The 13001-nt window shown below is 40.3% G+C and overlaps 1 long non-coding RNA gene across 3 annotated transcripts; it reads left to right on the top strand.

Moving 5' to 3' along the window:
• Nucleotides 1-2043: 2043 nt before the first annotated feature.
• LOC117859796 (uncharacterized) lies at nt 2044-10944 on the top strand. 3 transcript variants are annotated; one of them, XR_011898434.1, is made up of 13 exons: nt 2044-2196; nt 2302-2486; nt 4039-4098; nt 4259-4366; nt 4456-4508; nt 4631-4739; nt 4842-4887; nt 4960-6552; nt 6690-6845; nt 6935-7893; nt 8776-8836; nt 8957-9409; nt 9749-10944. It is a non-coding gene; the product is annotated as an uncharacterized lncRNA (long non-coding RNA). The 3 variants fall into 3 exon arrangements; XR_011898435.1 differs by lacking the exon at nt 9749-10944 and having other exon boundaries at nt 6695-6845; nt 8957-9259; XR_004641301.2 differs by lacking the exons at nt 2044-2196; nt 2302-2486; nt 4039-4098; ... (4 more) ...; nt 4960-6552; nt 9749-10944 and having other exon boundaries at nt 6559-6845; nt 8957-9259.
• Nucleotides 10945-13001: the final 2057 nt, after the last annotated feature.

The following is a 13001-nucleotide window of genomic DNA, read 5'->3' as shown; positions in this document are numbered from 1 at the left end:
GTGGGAACTACCAATATCTAGCAAAATGAGCATGACCTTGTTGTTGACTAATGCTCTAATCTTCATAGCTTCCCCCACTTCAGTGCCAGCAATAGCATTCAGTGATAATTGGTAGAAATCTGCTGCTAATGCATCCTCTATTGCTAGCTGGTCCAACACTTCACCAGTCAACACCACATCCAACTCATTTAACACTAAAGCATTAGCTTGAGGTTGAGGTTGAGGCCTTTTTGTACAGACATCTTTGTGAGTGGCATTATAAGGTTCAGCACAGAAGTAGCACAACCCATTTGCTCTTCTATAATCCCTGGTTTGCCTCTCTCTCCACAAAGTAGAAGTTTGAGTGGTGTTTCTGTTGTCTGCTTTTGTTAACTGATTCAGTTGTTTGGCAGTGTTAGATGCCTTTTGCCACTTTGTTTTACCCCTGTCCAAGACCTGTTGTTGTATTCTTGCCAACAGTATAGCCCTTTCCAATGTTTCAGGAACTTGTGTCTGTACCAAACTGCCAATTTCCAATTTAAGGCCCTTGATGAACTGTGTGAAAAAGAATAGCTCACCAAGCTCACTGTTATGCATTGTCACATGATATTGCAGGTCTTCAAAGTTGAGTATGTAAGCTTCCAGAGACTCCAGCTGTTGCAATTCTGGCAGTTGAGTCAAAGCTGTCCTGTAGTCATTATCCCCAAATTTGGCCTCCACAGCTTGGATGAAAGTGTCCCAGTCCTCTAACCCATGCTTTTTCTTGTACATTTGTAACCACTTAGCTGCATTGTCATCCATGTTTAGTGAAGCATAAGTAGCCCACATGCTTTTAAGTATGTCAAAGATCTTGAAATAATCCTGACATTTGTCTTTCCAGATGCAAGGGTTCTTGCTAGTGAATTGGGGAAAAGTCATTTTGGGCAGAATAACCTTGGCATGGAACTTGTCCTCCTTTCTTGACCTATCACAAGTAAACCCAAATCTTGGAACAGCACTGCCTCTTTCAGCCTTTGTGGTGTTTTGATAAAATGGTTTCTCTACTGACACATCTGAAGAAGTAGGACTTGGGGGATCTCTCCTTGCTTCCATCTGAGCTAAAGTCAGCTGTGCTGCTGCCTTCCCTGTGTTTTCCATTTGTTTTGCTAGCAGTTGTTAATCTTTCATCAATTGCTCCAACACTTTGGTGGACATATCAAACCTAGTGTCCAACTTTTGTTGATTGACATCAATTTCCACTACTTTGGCAAACAAGAGATCCAAACTTTCAGTAACCTGGTCCCATCTTGCATCATCCCGAGCTGCTTGTTCTTCCATTTTGGCCAACACAAATGAAGTTTGCACTGAGGGCTTAGGAGGAGCCGTGGTGTCTGCACCCGGAGCCAAGCGATGCGCACTGCATATTGGGGGAACCTCCTGACAGAGGCACGCACTGCACAGCTCAAAGCCGAGGGAAACAGCAGGCACTATCAACTCCTACGAACAAGCGTCGGTGAGGATCGACACTGCACCCTTGGAAGGAATCAATCGTGCCGTTCTACCGCCGTCACACACCACTTGCCAAGAAATCCCCAATGATCTCGACGCCAACGCCTCCAGAGAGAGGAGCAGATCCAAGAAAATTGCGGCAAGAGGGCCGCCTCCTGGACCAATCCAACTAGCTGGCCGGCAAAATCGAGCGTCCTGAAGCTGAATTCCCCACAAATCGACCCGCGTGCGAAGGAATTATAGGGAAATCAAGAGCAATGGCCAGTGCTGCACGGCACAAAGCTCAATCTCACTCTACCTGCCACTATGCTAGGTCAATCGACGGATCCATGGAATCACAGCAGCAGCGCGCTGAGGATACGGTGAATCTGATACCACTTGACACCCCCGTGGCTGCCGGCGAGTCGCCGTCAATGTGAGCAGAGACAAGGGAATGGATTCAGCGGGGAAGGGTGAGGAACCCTAAAACCCCTGAGCAGTTTTCACTGTTATGTTTCGGATGATCCACAGCATACACGACTCGGCACAATATAAGCCCGCCGCACACATGCTTACAGACACTGCCCGTTGGGCCCACTAGTCAGCATTACAAACACGCTAATACTGAAACGAAAACGTCTTCATGTTCTCCCGCCTTCCTTGTTCATTGTCAGACCTCAACAACGTCAGGTTATGACACCCTGGTGGATGGAGCGCGGCTCGCAGGAGCGGATCTATCAAATTCATCAGGTGAGCAAGTAATTTCATCCAATTTCTCTCTATATTTCCCTTGCAACCCAATCTATAGGCGCGTGTCCATTCTAATTCACCCTGTCCATTTTGTGTGCATGCCAGCGACGAGTGCTTGTAGATGATATGTAGCGTCTAACAGCGATGAGAGGCTCAATCCCTGTTGGATCTCGCATCAGTGGAGGCGGGGCCCAACCCATTGGTGAAACCTGCAGCATACAGGTTTAACCTGGTCAATCTCACAGTGAGCCATGTGTTGTGCTGATGAAGGTAGCTAGCACGAACTATCAGTTGAGTAAGGATTCTCCCCAACAAACTAATTGTTCTTCTGCACATCTATTTTTGATGCTTATGGATGGGTAACCTGTGTGAAAAAAAATAGATGTGTGTTTTTTTGTTGAACTACATGTTTGTTCATATGGACAGTTTCCATATTAGATCATTTTGTTTTCGACGATGACTACAATTAGGATTTTGTGGAGACCAGATTTGATCAGAGTAGAACATAGAATGCAGCCTTTTGGTTTTATAGGATGTGGTGCTCTTGGTCTTACAGTTGTAACTGATAGGTTTTCCATGTTGCTTTTATAATTTTTTTCCTAAGCAGTTCACTTTGTCTAAAAAATGCAAGTATATTCATGTGAATTATTGTCAAACACACAGTAATGCTGTCCACACCATGATAAATCAGATTAGAAGAATTAGAAGTCATGACATTTTTATGGTCAATTTGTGCTTGTTGTTTTGGTGCTAGAGCATGCTCACACAAACCCAGCGATGCAGCCAATCAATGTGTGGTGCTAGAGGATGGTGCGTGAAGATGTATTCGGGTGTGTTTAGGATTCAGCAGTGTCTGCAATTTTATTGTTTGAGGTGTGTTCAGTTTTAGAACATCTGGTGCTGTTATTGTTAGGTGCACTGAGGTTGGGAGACAGGCACTCCAGGGTGCCGTGAGGGCTGTTAAGGGACACTGTGGTGGATGGTGCAGGTAGTTTGTGCTACTTGTCACTGCCATATATATTTTGTGCTGTTGTCACTGTGCTCCAAAAGTTGTGTCTGTAAGTTCACAATTCATTTGCCACGCACATTTCAAGACTTGGGAACTTATATAGCTGTTTAATGATCCAGCTTTAGGAGAAGAATTACTCATATTTTGTTTTGAAAATTTTTCTTATTATCTCAATTGAAAGTTATGTTGTGTCCCAAATGAGATTAGAATATTGCTAGGCCTTTAGTTAGGCGTCTACAAGGTCATCACCACCAGCCAAATCGGCGAACTCGCCACCGAGGCACCGCACGCAATGGATTGGATGATTTCCACAGGGCTCGATTAGTTAGGCATTGTCATGTTCTTGTTTTTGAGTTGATTGGACACAGAGCATTATAAAATTTTGTTTGACAGCCCATAGGATCGATTGCCTAAATTTCCCCATGTTGCGTGTTTCATTTGGCCTAAGGATAATACCAACACCACGGTAGGCTTGGTTGGCATGTTCCTTCCTCTACCATCCCAAGGTTGTGTTTTAATTGGTGAAACATTGAATCACCAATATTTCTAGTTAAGCTGGTACTATAGTGATTCTTTATGTTTATTTTTTGACTGATGTAAGTCAAAGTCAGCTAAATAGTATTCAGGCCTCTCAGAAGCATCTCTTATGCATGTGCAATGACACGTTGGGATGAACAATAGTTGAATAAGAGAATACATAGAGTAGTGAACAAAATTGGAATGCCCTTTCTCTTCGCATACAATTAGAACGATTTCTGAACAACAACAACAAAAAACCTGGAGTGGTCATAAAATATTTTTCGTAATTGTTCCTCTGTTGAATCGCTCCTCAGGAAGAGCTCCAGCTCGCTTTGTTCAAAACTCCAAGTGGCTAGAATCTTTTTCTTGATAGGGTGAGTCCTTACTTTACTTTGCTCTTTTCAAAATGTTTTTAAGTTCTTGATATATTTACCATATCATACTCTATTTTCTCCTGATTATCCTCAAAACATTTTACATTGCATGGGGCCTCCTTAATAATGACATGAAACTAAGATTGTCCCTGTGATACAGGTTTTTGATTTGTTTGATGAGAAGAAAAATGGTGTAATAGAGTTTGATGAGTTCATTCATGCTCTTAGTATCTTCCATCCGTTGCACCTATGGAAGATAAGATCAAATGTATGTAAGCTACTCGCAGGAACTGTTTTCTCTATATTCATGTATTTATCTACTTTTATGTTGAGATCTATCTTTCTGGATTGTTTCAGTTGCATTTAGGTTGTATGACTTGAGGCAAACTGGTTTTATTGAGTGTGAGGAGGTTAGTTAACAAAGTTTTATCTGTATATATTGGTATATTGGATGCGGTATAATTAAAGATGACATCATGCTTCCTATGCAAAGGCTTGCATTTATTTGGTTGATATATATGTCTCAATGTAGGGCTTGGAGTACATGAGTACGTCAGGTTCTGCTTCTATTAGGTTGCTGGCCTGTGATATTAGCCAGATTGATATGGAATTTGCTAAAGAATGCTGAGATTAACACTGATGTATAATACTTGTGCCAGCTTTTTTTCTCCTTTTCTTTAAAATGTGCATGGTATTCCCTACTGTTTGGGACTTTGGTTTAACTAAATTCTGTTATTTTGCAGGTGAAATATTTGGATGTCGACAACCTGTATGTTCCACTCATCAATTGTATGTATTGAAGGAATATGTTTCGTATATGTGGTTTTGTTGAATAGTATATTTACTTTTGCTTTGCTGCAGTTTACATGTCTTCAGCTTGCCACATTCAGATGATCCTGACAGAGAAGGAAGAGCCTTTTAAGAAAGAGGTAATTCTTTAAGCCCTGTGAATTTCATGTTAACATGATCTTGATATTTCAGAGCGATCATCCTTACCTGGAACCACGTTGCGTAGGTAACCTGGCCTCCATTCATCATGGTCCAAACTCTTGTTGCACGGTCATTATTTTTGCACGTGTGTCATACTTGATTAAGAACTTGTTAAAAATCATCACTATCATCTTTTTGTTGGCACAGGTGGATGAGTGAGGAGGTTAATTATGACTCTGTGAGGTTAGGTTTGAGCAATTGCTCTCCTACTACTACTTCTATTTGGATCGTATGTTTGTAAATTCTCATGCATCATGTGGAAAACATGCTAACAGTTTGATCACATTACCTAGTAAACCTGCCAGACACTGATCGTGGTAGGAGGTCATGTTTGTGGTCTTTGATTAAGACCGGCGCTTAGATGTCACTGACAAATTTTTTTGCTTCATGTTGGGCCATGGTAATATTATGCAGCTTTTAGTACTTCCCCAGATACAAAGATTTACTCTATGAATAGTGACTTCCTCGAGGAGCATGACTAAATCATCAAGGATTCAGCATGGTTTGCAGTTATGCATCTTTTTTATAAAATAGTTTGCGTTGCAAACAAAACTACTGCAGATTCAACAAGCAGGTCCAGTATGAAGCTCATGATGATGGTAGGATGAGCCAGGTGCACGCCAATATACAGATTCAGTGTTTCCATTGTCGAGGCGTTTCTTTACCATGGTTTTCATCTTCTTCATTACTGACAGGATAGCAGGACAAAGGAACAGAGGTTTGATCGTTACTGCCTGGAGCAGGGGCGGATCTGGGCCCCGGGCTGCCCGGGCTGCAGCCCGGGGCGAGGCCCAAGAGCAGTGGAAAACTTCTTTATAAAAATAGTATAAAAAAGCATTTTGGCCCATTAGCCCACCCCGAAGAGAAGTTAGCCCACGCGCCCAGGCGGCCCAACAACTCCCGTGTCCGTTGCCCTAGCAGCCTAGCACTGCCTCCGGCCGGCCTATGTGCTGATGTGCACGTGCGCTGTGCGGCCTCCCGGCTCCCCCGACTCCAATCCTCCTGCCCGACTCGCCGCCAGGCGCCGGCCGCCCGCCCAGCTCGCCGTGCGCCGCCCTCCCCCCGCGGCCCCGGCGCCCCGCGCCCCCGCCGGCACCCCGCGCGCCGCCACCCGCGGCCCCGGCGCCCCGCAGCCCCGACGCCCCGCGCGCCGGCCACCCACGGCCGCCCCCGCCGGCCGCCCGCGGCCCCGCGCGGCCGCGCCTTCGCCGGCCGCCCTCGCGCCGCCACGGCGCCACCCGCGGCCCCCTGCGCGCGGCCGTGCCCCGCCGGGCGCCGGCCGCCAGTGCGCTGGCACCCGCGGCCTCGCGCGGCCGCGCCCCCGCCGGTAGGCGGTAGGCCGCCGCCCGCCGGCCCTCCCCCCGGCCCCCACCGGCCGCTGCCCCGCCGGGCGCCGGCCGCGCAGCGCACCCACGGCCGGCGGCCGGCCCCTGACCCCTGTTCAGCCTATTGTTCAGCTGTTCTGTAAGCGCTTTAGACTAATGCAATTTTTAAGCCAATGTTCTAAAAAATTAATAGCCAATGACCCCTGTTCAATTGTTCTAAAAATAGTGGAGCAATAGTGGAGGCATTTATGCTACTGACCCCTGAACATTTTTTAGAGTAGTGCCAATGTTCAAGGAGAAAGGAAGCCAATTGTTCAACTGTACTTGATATGAGAGACCACCTATTGTTCAACTGTACTGTTCTAAAAAAATTCTAAAGCGCTTTCAAGGCTTAAGAAACTGTAAGATGAATTTGCCAAACGAGGGCTCAAGGTGCGTGTTGTTTACTTGTATTAGTCTATTTCAATACATAATGTTATCTTGCTTTATATAGGGCTGATATGTTGAAAATTTTAATGCAGAATTGAGTACGTCGGAACAAGTGGAAGTGGTGTTAATTCATGAAGACATGTATGGTTCTTTTTTTATCATGGAAGACTCTTAATTTGGTACTTTTCTACCTTCAATATTCTATGTATTGTTTGAGTCTATTGGTTGAATTGTGCTCTTTAAAAAATATATTATATCTAATAGTGTATGGCTAGTAAGATTTTAAGCCTTATATTAGTTAGCCCGGGGCGGAGCCCGTTTCTGGATCCGCCACTGGCCTGGAGGAAAGGGGAGCAAGAGGTAAACTCTGCCACTAAATTACTAAATAGAATAGATTGAGCATTATGTTACAGGTTGTGAGCAGTTAGTTATTGAGTAGAATTAGTAGGCCATGGATTCTAATTTCATAAAGAAGCTTCATGTTCGAGATATCCTCCAGGCTCAGGCTGGACTCGACTTCTTAACTATCTTCTGTTCTCCTATTTTCTAAATTCTGCATTATTTTTCTTGTATTTCTCTGCTCCTAAATAAAGTTATTTTTTCAAGAAACATTGGGAGACAAGAAATTAGTGGTTTGTTTGCCTGCAGTTTTATGTCAGATGATAGTGCAATTACTCAGTGGCTAGAACAGTGCTTTGCTGAATTGTTTTGTGCTAGAACATTCTAATTGTATGTACTGCAGTGCATCCTCACACCAGTGGTAGACCATTTTTATAATCTTATGATACAATAACACAGGGATGGTTGTTTTAATTTTTGGAGTGACAATGTAAAGCAAATTCTAATTAGAATTAGAATAGAGAAAGGTCAATAGCTAGGCTTTATTGCCAATGTGGAGCAAACCTCTTGCCAACAGCTTGTTTGTTGAAATACTTGGGACTGAAAGAATATATCCAATCAGGTATCACTCCTTGCAGGAATTCTTAAGAAATTATATTACTCAATGGAGGTATCTGTGTTGGCAGCCAGGCAGCAACAGCATCATGTGCAGGTATAACTTACCCACCAATTATTTGTTCAGTTGATACAAATATGTATTTTTTCCTATGAATTATTTATTCTTGTAGATATTCTCTGAAGCTCTCATTGAGAATGGTGACATATTTTTTGTTCCTAAATCGTGACAATTCAGTTGGAATTCTAATCAACTAATATATACCTTAGTAGACCTTTCTTAGAGCATTAATGCTAGACCAATGTTTGTAGACATTATTAGATAAAAGCTTTTGTTGATTATCTCTATCTAATTTTATTAACTAAAGTAGAGGATGCAGGCATGCTGGTTGTTACCGGATGAGATGTATTTGCATGATAGAGTAGCATATTGAGAGGAGGTGGTTGTTATTTTGTTCCGAATAAAAACATATTGTCAAACAATTTTTTATTGTATATTCTGAAAAATAGGCAGTATCACTATGTAGGATATGTGGTTCTAGGTTGGTTACTGTACAAAAAATATCGAGGACCTGATTACCTTTGTTTTCATTTAACTAGCAAAATGTTTTCTGAAAAATACAATCTAAGAAAGGTTGGTTTTCTTAATTCGAATGCAAAAGCTAGCCTGCGGCCATTCAGTTACAATCACGTAAAGACCAGCACCATGACATGGTTCATTGGGGCCTAAGCTTTTAGTGTATCACCTATAGGTTATTCATTCATCTGTACAATTTTTGTCACACTATTCAATTTTTAATTTCTTCCAGTACTATGATGGTTCCTAAGTTACAAATACATGTTCGTTGGGTCACATTAGTGCAATGGTTTCCTTATTTCTTGCTTGATGCATATCAATTGCACTAATAAGGAGGGATAGGTAATTATTAGCATATTTATTTCTTGTTAACTTACCAAAGATTTATTTCATTTTCCTCAGCATCAGATATTTATATTAAAGGGACCACCTATCTAACAATGGCTGATGGCCGCTTGGCAAGGTTAGAAACTAATTTCATTCCTTTTATAGTTTGATATCCATATGAATTAGCAATTTCTTTTTTGATTAGCAGGAATGCGCATCCTCGAATATGATGGCTCATTCTTTTTTTATTATGCAGATGTTTTATTAGGGGCTGGCTGGTTTGTAAAGATTTCTAAATCATGTTTGAGGAAGAAGGCAGAAGCTTTACCTCTGTATGGATGTGTGTTTCTAAATTTAGCTGTTTTGTTTTGGTATGTTTATTTGGATGGGGACATTATTCAGCCTATGCATCTTTTTCAAAGTACATCATGTTCAATCTGGACATATGAACTATTGTAATGAGAATCAGTTGAGTTGTCGATGAGGCAAAGAATCAAATTGGAATAATATTCGAAATACTCCATAGACATTTGAATAGAGCAAGAATTACTTCCAAGCACATTTTCTTTTGGATATATGTGTTCATTCAAGATCTATTGCGCTAATTGACTCGTTGAGAAGATTCTGAATAGAAACTATCATTGTTTCAGACATAGGTTGTCCATCTGCAGGTCATGTGAGGCTTGGATGTGCCATTACTTTCAGAAATGTAAGAAGTATATAGTTCTTTTTAAAAAAGTTTATTATGATTTCTTGGGCTATTGATATAAGGAACCTTTGTAAACTATTGCACCAAGAAAAAAAAGCGACTGTGCTTTTAAGTATGAATATCAACACAGTTGACTTTTGTTCACCAATTGGAGCCATTTAGTTTATATAGTTACATTATGTTTTCAAACTTTCTTCACAAGTGACCTGTGTTAATTGCTTCCTATATTGAACTTGTAACACAAATATTTATCTTACAATATACTATAATAAACTTCCCCTATTTAAACATGGAGAGGATCTGAAGGTTGATCCTCTAACCAAGTATGTGTTGTACCAGATAAGAAAGCTTGCCCTGGGCGGAGCTAGAGAAGAATAAAGGGGGTGCAGCACCTTCATAGCACCCATAGACATTCAATTTAACATGGCGAAAATTTAGAGGTGACAAGAGACTATAAATTTTTTCTATAAATATATAAGTCTTGAATCTTGATTATTAGTATTTTTTAAAACACGGGCCTGTGGCACGTGCATCTCCACTAGCGCATGGTTAGCAAGGGCTCCTTTTATGGTTGTTATTAATTCTTGCATCGGCCATCGGTTATTGTTCCTGCAATTTGGCTGTTCAATGGATCATGCTGGGGCATCGGTATATCATGTTGGGGCATCGGTATATCATGTTTTGGTGTCAAGATGATTGAACTGGTGACACTTCTGAATTATAGGCAGATTGACATGCCAGTTGGTTGATCCAAAATTTTAGTGATACATAAATATGTCAGAATAGATATGACAGTTGGTTGATCCTAAATTTTAGTGATATACCTTTACAAATATGTCTGTGTAGTAGCCTAATGCAGAAAGCAATAATCTTTCAAGGTAGCAACGCTTAATTTCCTTGTATTAATATTTGTCTGCCATCAACCGAACCAGAACCACAAGGTAATTAAGCAAAATCGACCTGACCTTTCTTGCAGTAATTAGAATGATGTCATTATAGTTTCAGCTAATTCGTAGTATGTAGGAGACTCACGAGGTGCTTCTCAGTTTCGTAATAGTTAAGACGACACATTTTGTGTCAAGCAAATTCTACAGCTAAAGGAACGAACATTTGAACTGGAAGAGTTTTATAACTAACAACTACTTTCAATAGTTCAGTTAGAACAACATAGAAATGAAATGATTATATTCGATTTAATATTTCATTCAGCTGAGCATAAGCATATTCAATTTCATACTAATATTTTGCTACTCCACTATTATGGAAATGATGTATATCAGTGTATGGGATAGGTGAACTACTCTACGGTACCAAGCCTGCCACACAAAAGAAAACAAAAACAATCGATGTTTGCGAACACTTGTGTTGTTTTTTATAGTCCACCGGATAATGATATTACGATAGTAACTACAAGCATTATATCATGAATTGGTTGATTGTGGCAATGTGGTTTATTAATTGGATGCACCATATTAGTGTGGATTCTAGAACAAATTATTTGTCCTTTAGATTTGTACTATCCTATTCCGGTTCTAATACTTCATTTGAGAAATAGAGATTAAACGGAAGTATATACATACATTCGTGAACATTTTGTATTCTTGTTCTATGAATGCTTTTCTACTGTTAAACAAAATGTGATAATGTGGATGTTTCCATACAAATACTTCACTCCTGGGAATTCTTGAAATATCAAACAATTTTCGAAAACTATGTGATGCAGGTAGAGGTTTGATGGTTTAATAAAAAGAATGTATTTATGGAATCACTCTTCATGATTTGGTGTTTCAACAAAAGAACTTACTATGTAATTGGGGAAGATGCAATATAGTTTCCTTAAGATTTGGTACATGTTATTTTATGGAAAGAAATAAAATGAGAAGGATATGCTTACCGTACATTGCTCCTAATCATAGGTGGATTTCCAGAATTGGTGAAAATTCGGTACAATGTTCTTATTATTTTAGAGCACTTTCCTTATGATTCAGAACATTTTAATTTTTGGAAAGAAATAAAATGAATAGGACCAAATAAATTGGTAGTTTTGAGTTTTTAAAGGAGCATTGACTAATTGGCTCTATATTTTCGGGAACAAATAAAATAAATAAGAAATAAATACAAATATTTTTTTGTTTCCTCTCCATTTTAAACGCTCCATTTTAAAGGAGAGCCAACTCTTTATAAATCTAATGTTTTTATTTATTATATTCTTTTAAAGGCATGTGCTTTGTGTGCATGAGGCAAGAGTTGGTACTGTAAGGATTAGTATCATAAATATTGTTACTGAAAAAAAAAGTGTAGATGGAAGACTATACTTTTGATAAAATCAATAGGGATTCCTTCCAGAGTACAATGCTGTTTAAAATTTCTATGGAGAACATAGAGGCTGAGAACAGGTCCTTGAATTTTTTTTAACAAAGCCTATAAAGAACATGGAGTAGAAGTACTTTTCCTAGGACAGGTAAGAAACACTAAAGGACGTAATTTTTTTAAAAAAAAAACTATTGGATGCACGGGCTTTTACAACTTCTAGCTAAACATCAATGGAGCAGGTGGACTTCTAGCTATACATCAACTCAGCGCGAGGGTGCACCGAACGCCGTTGTGGCTGGCGAGGACCTTGGTGAACTGGAAGAGCGGGTTAATGTGGCCCTGGGACGGGTATGGCAGGACGAGGATGTGGATGCCGAAGGCGTGTGCGTCCAAAGGAAGCAGCATTCAAGTAAGGGGATTACCATCCTCTTCCTGGTGTAGAAACAAAATTTATTCATGGTAATTCTTTCTTGTGAGCAATTGAATATAGTTTAATGCAAAACTTCTTTTTGGGTATGAACTGTGATTTAACTATTAAAAATATAGGTTTTTTGTGTGTTCTTAGTTGTGGTAGCCTCTATCCGTAGAGAAATGCTCATTCATGATAGTTGATACTAGGACACTAGAATCCGTCAGCTTACTTTATTTTTCATGGAGCTCTGCAGATATGAAACAGTGAAGCTCCAACTACATGCATGCCATTCACTTCTCTCAACATCTTGTTGATTAAATAATTTGTCTCTTTAAGGTTATTTATTTTTAGTTAACATCAATTTCAAATTATAAATCTTATTAGAGCTCTGCGGTGTTAATTTTTCAGCATCACTTTGTTCCATTCTAAGAGCTGCTGTGTGGTGCATGGTGCTATGGCCGCAGCATGCAAGTTCTTTCACTAACTTTTGTCCAGCTCAATTAGTCCTTGCATTAAGTGGCACTACTCTTGAATTAATAGAATGTGTATTTTGTGTCACATTTTTAACTCTAAATGATAGTTTCATATTAATGTCTAGTAGATTTCTGCACGAAGGATGACAAGAAATATTGATGTTTTTACAATTAGGTTTACTTTAATATCTTTTTATTTTTTTACATGCATACTGATTAACACTTGTACAAGTAATCTTTTTTTCTATCACGTACGTGCCGCCGCACGAGTGCACTTCCACTGGTCCCAGAAGATTTTTGCAAATATACCACGACAAAATCTGAATTTTTTTAAAAAAAATCTGGAGTTCTGATTATGTTGTGTGACTTTCGAGAACGGAGAAAGGTCAAAGCG

The sequence above is a fragment of the Setaria viridis genome, chromosome 6 (genome assembly GCF_005286985.2).
Source record: "Setaria viridis chromosome 6, Setaria_viridis_v4.0, whole genome shotgun sequence".
In the NCBI taxonomy this organism is placed as follows: domain Eukaryota; kingdom Viridiplantae; phylum Streptophyta; class Magnoliopsida; order Poales; family Poaceae; genus Setaria; species Setaria viridis.
Note: the sequence above shows the minus strand (reverse complement) of the source record. Positions and strands in the feature narration are given on the sequence as shown.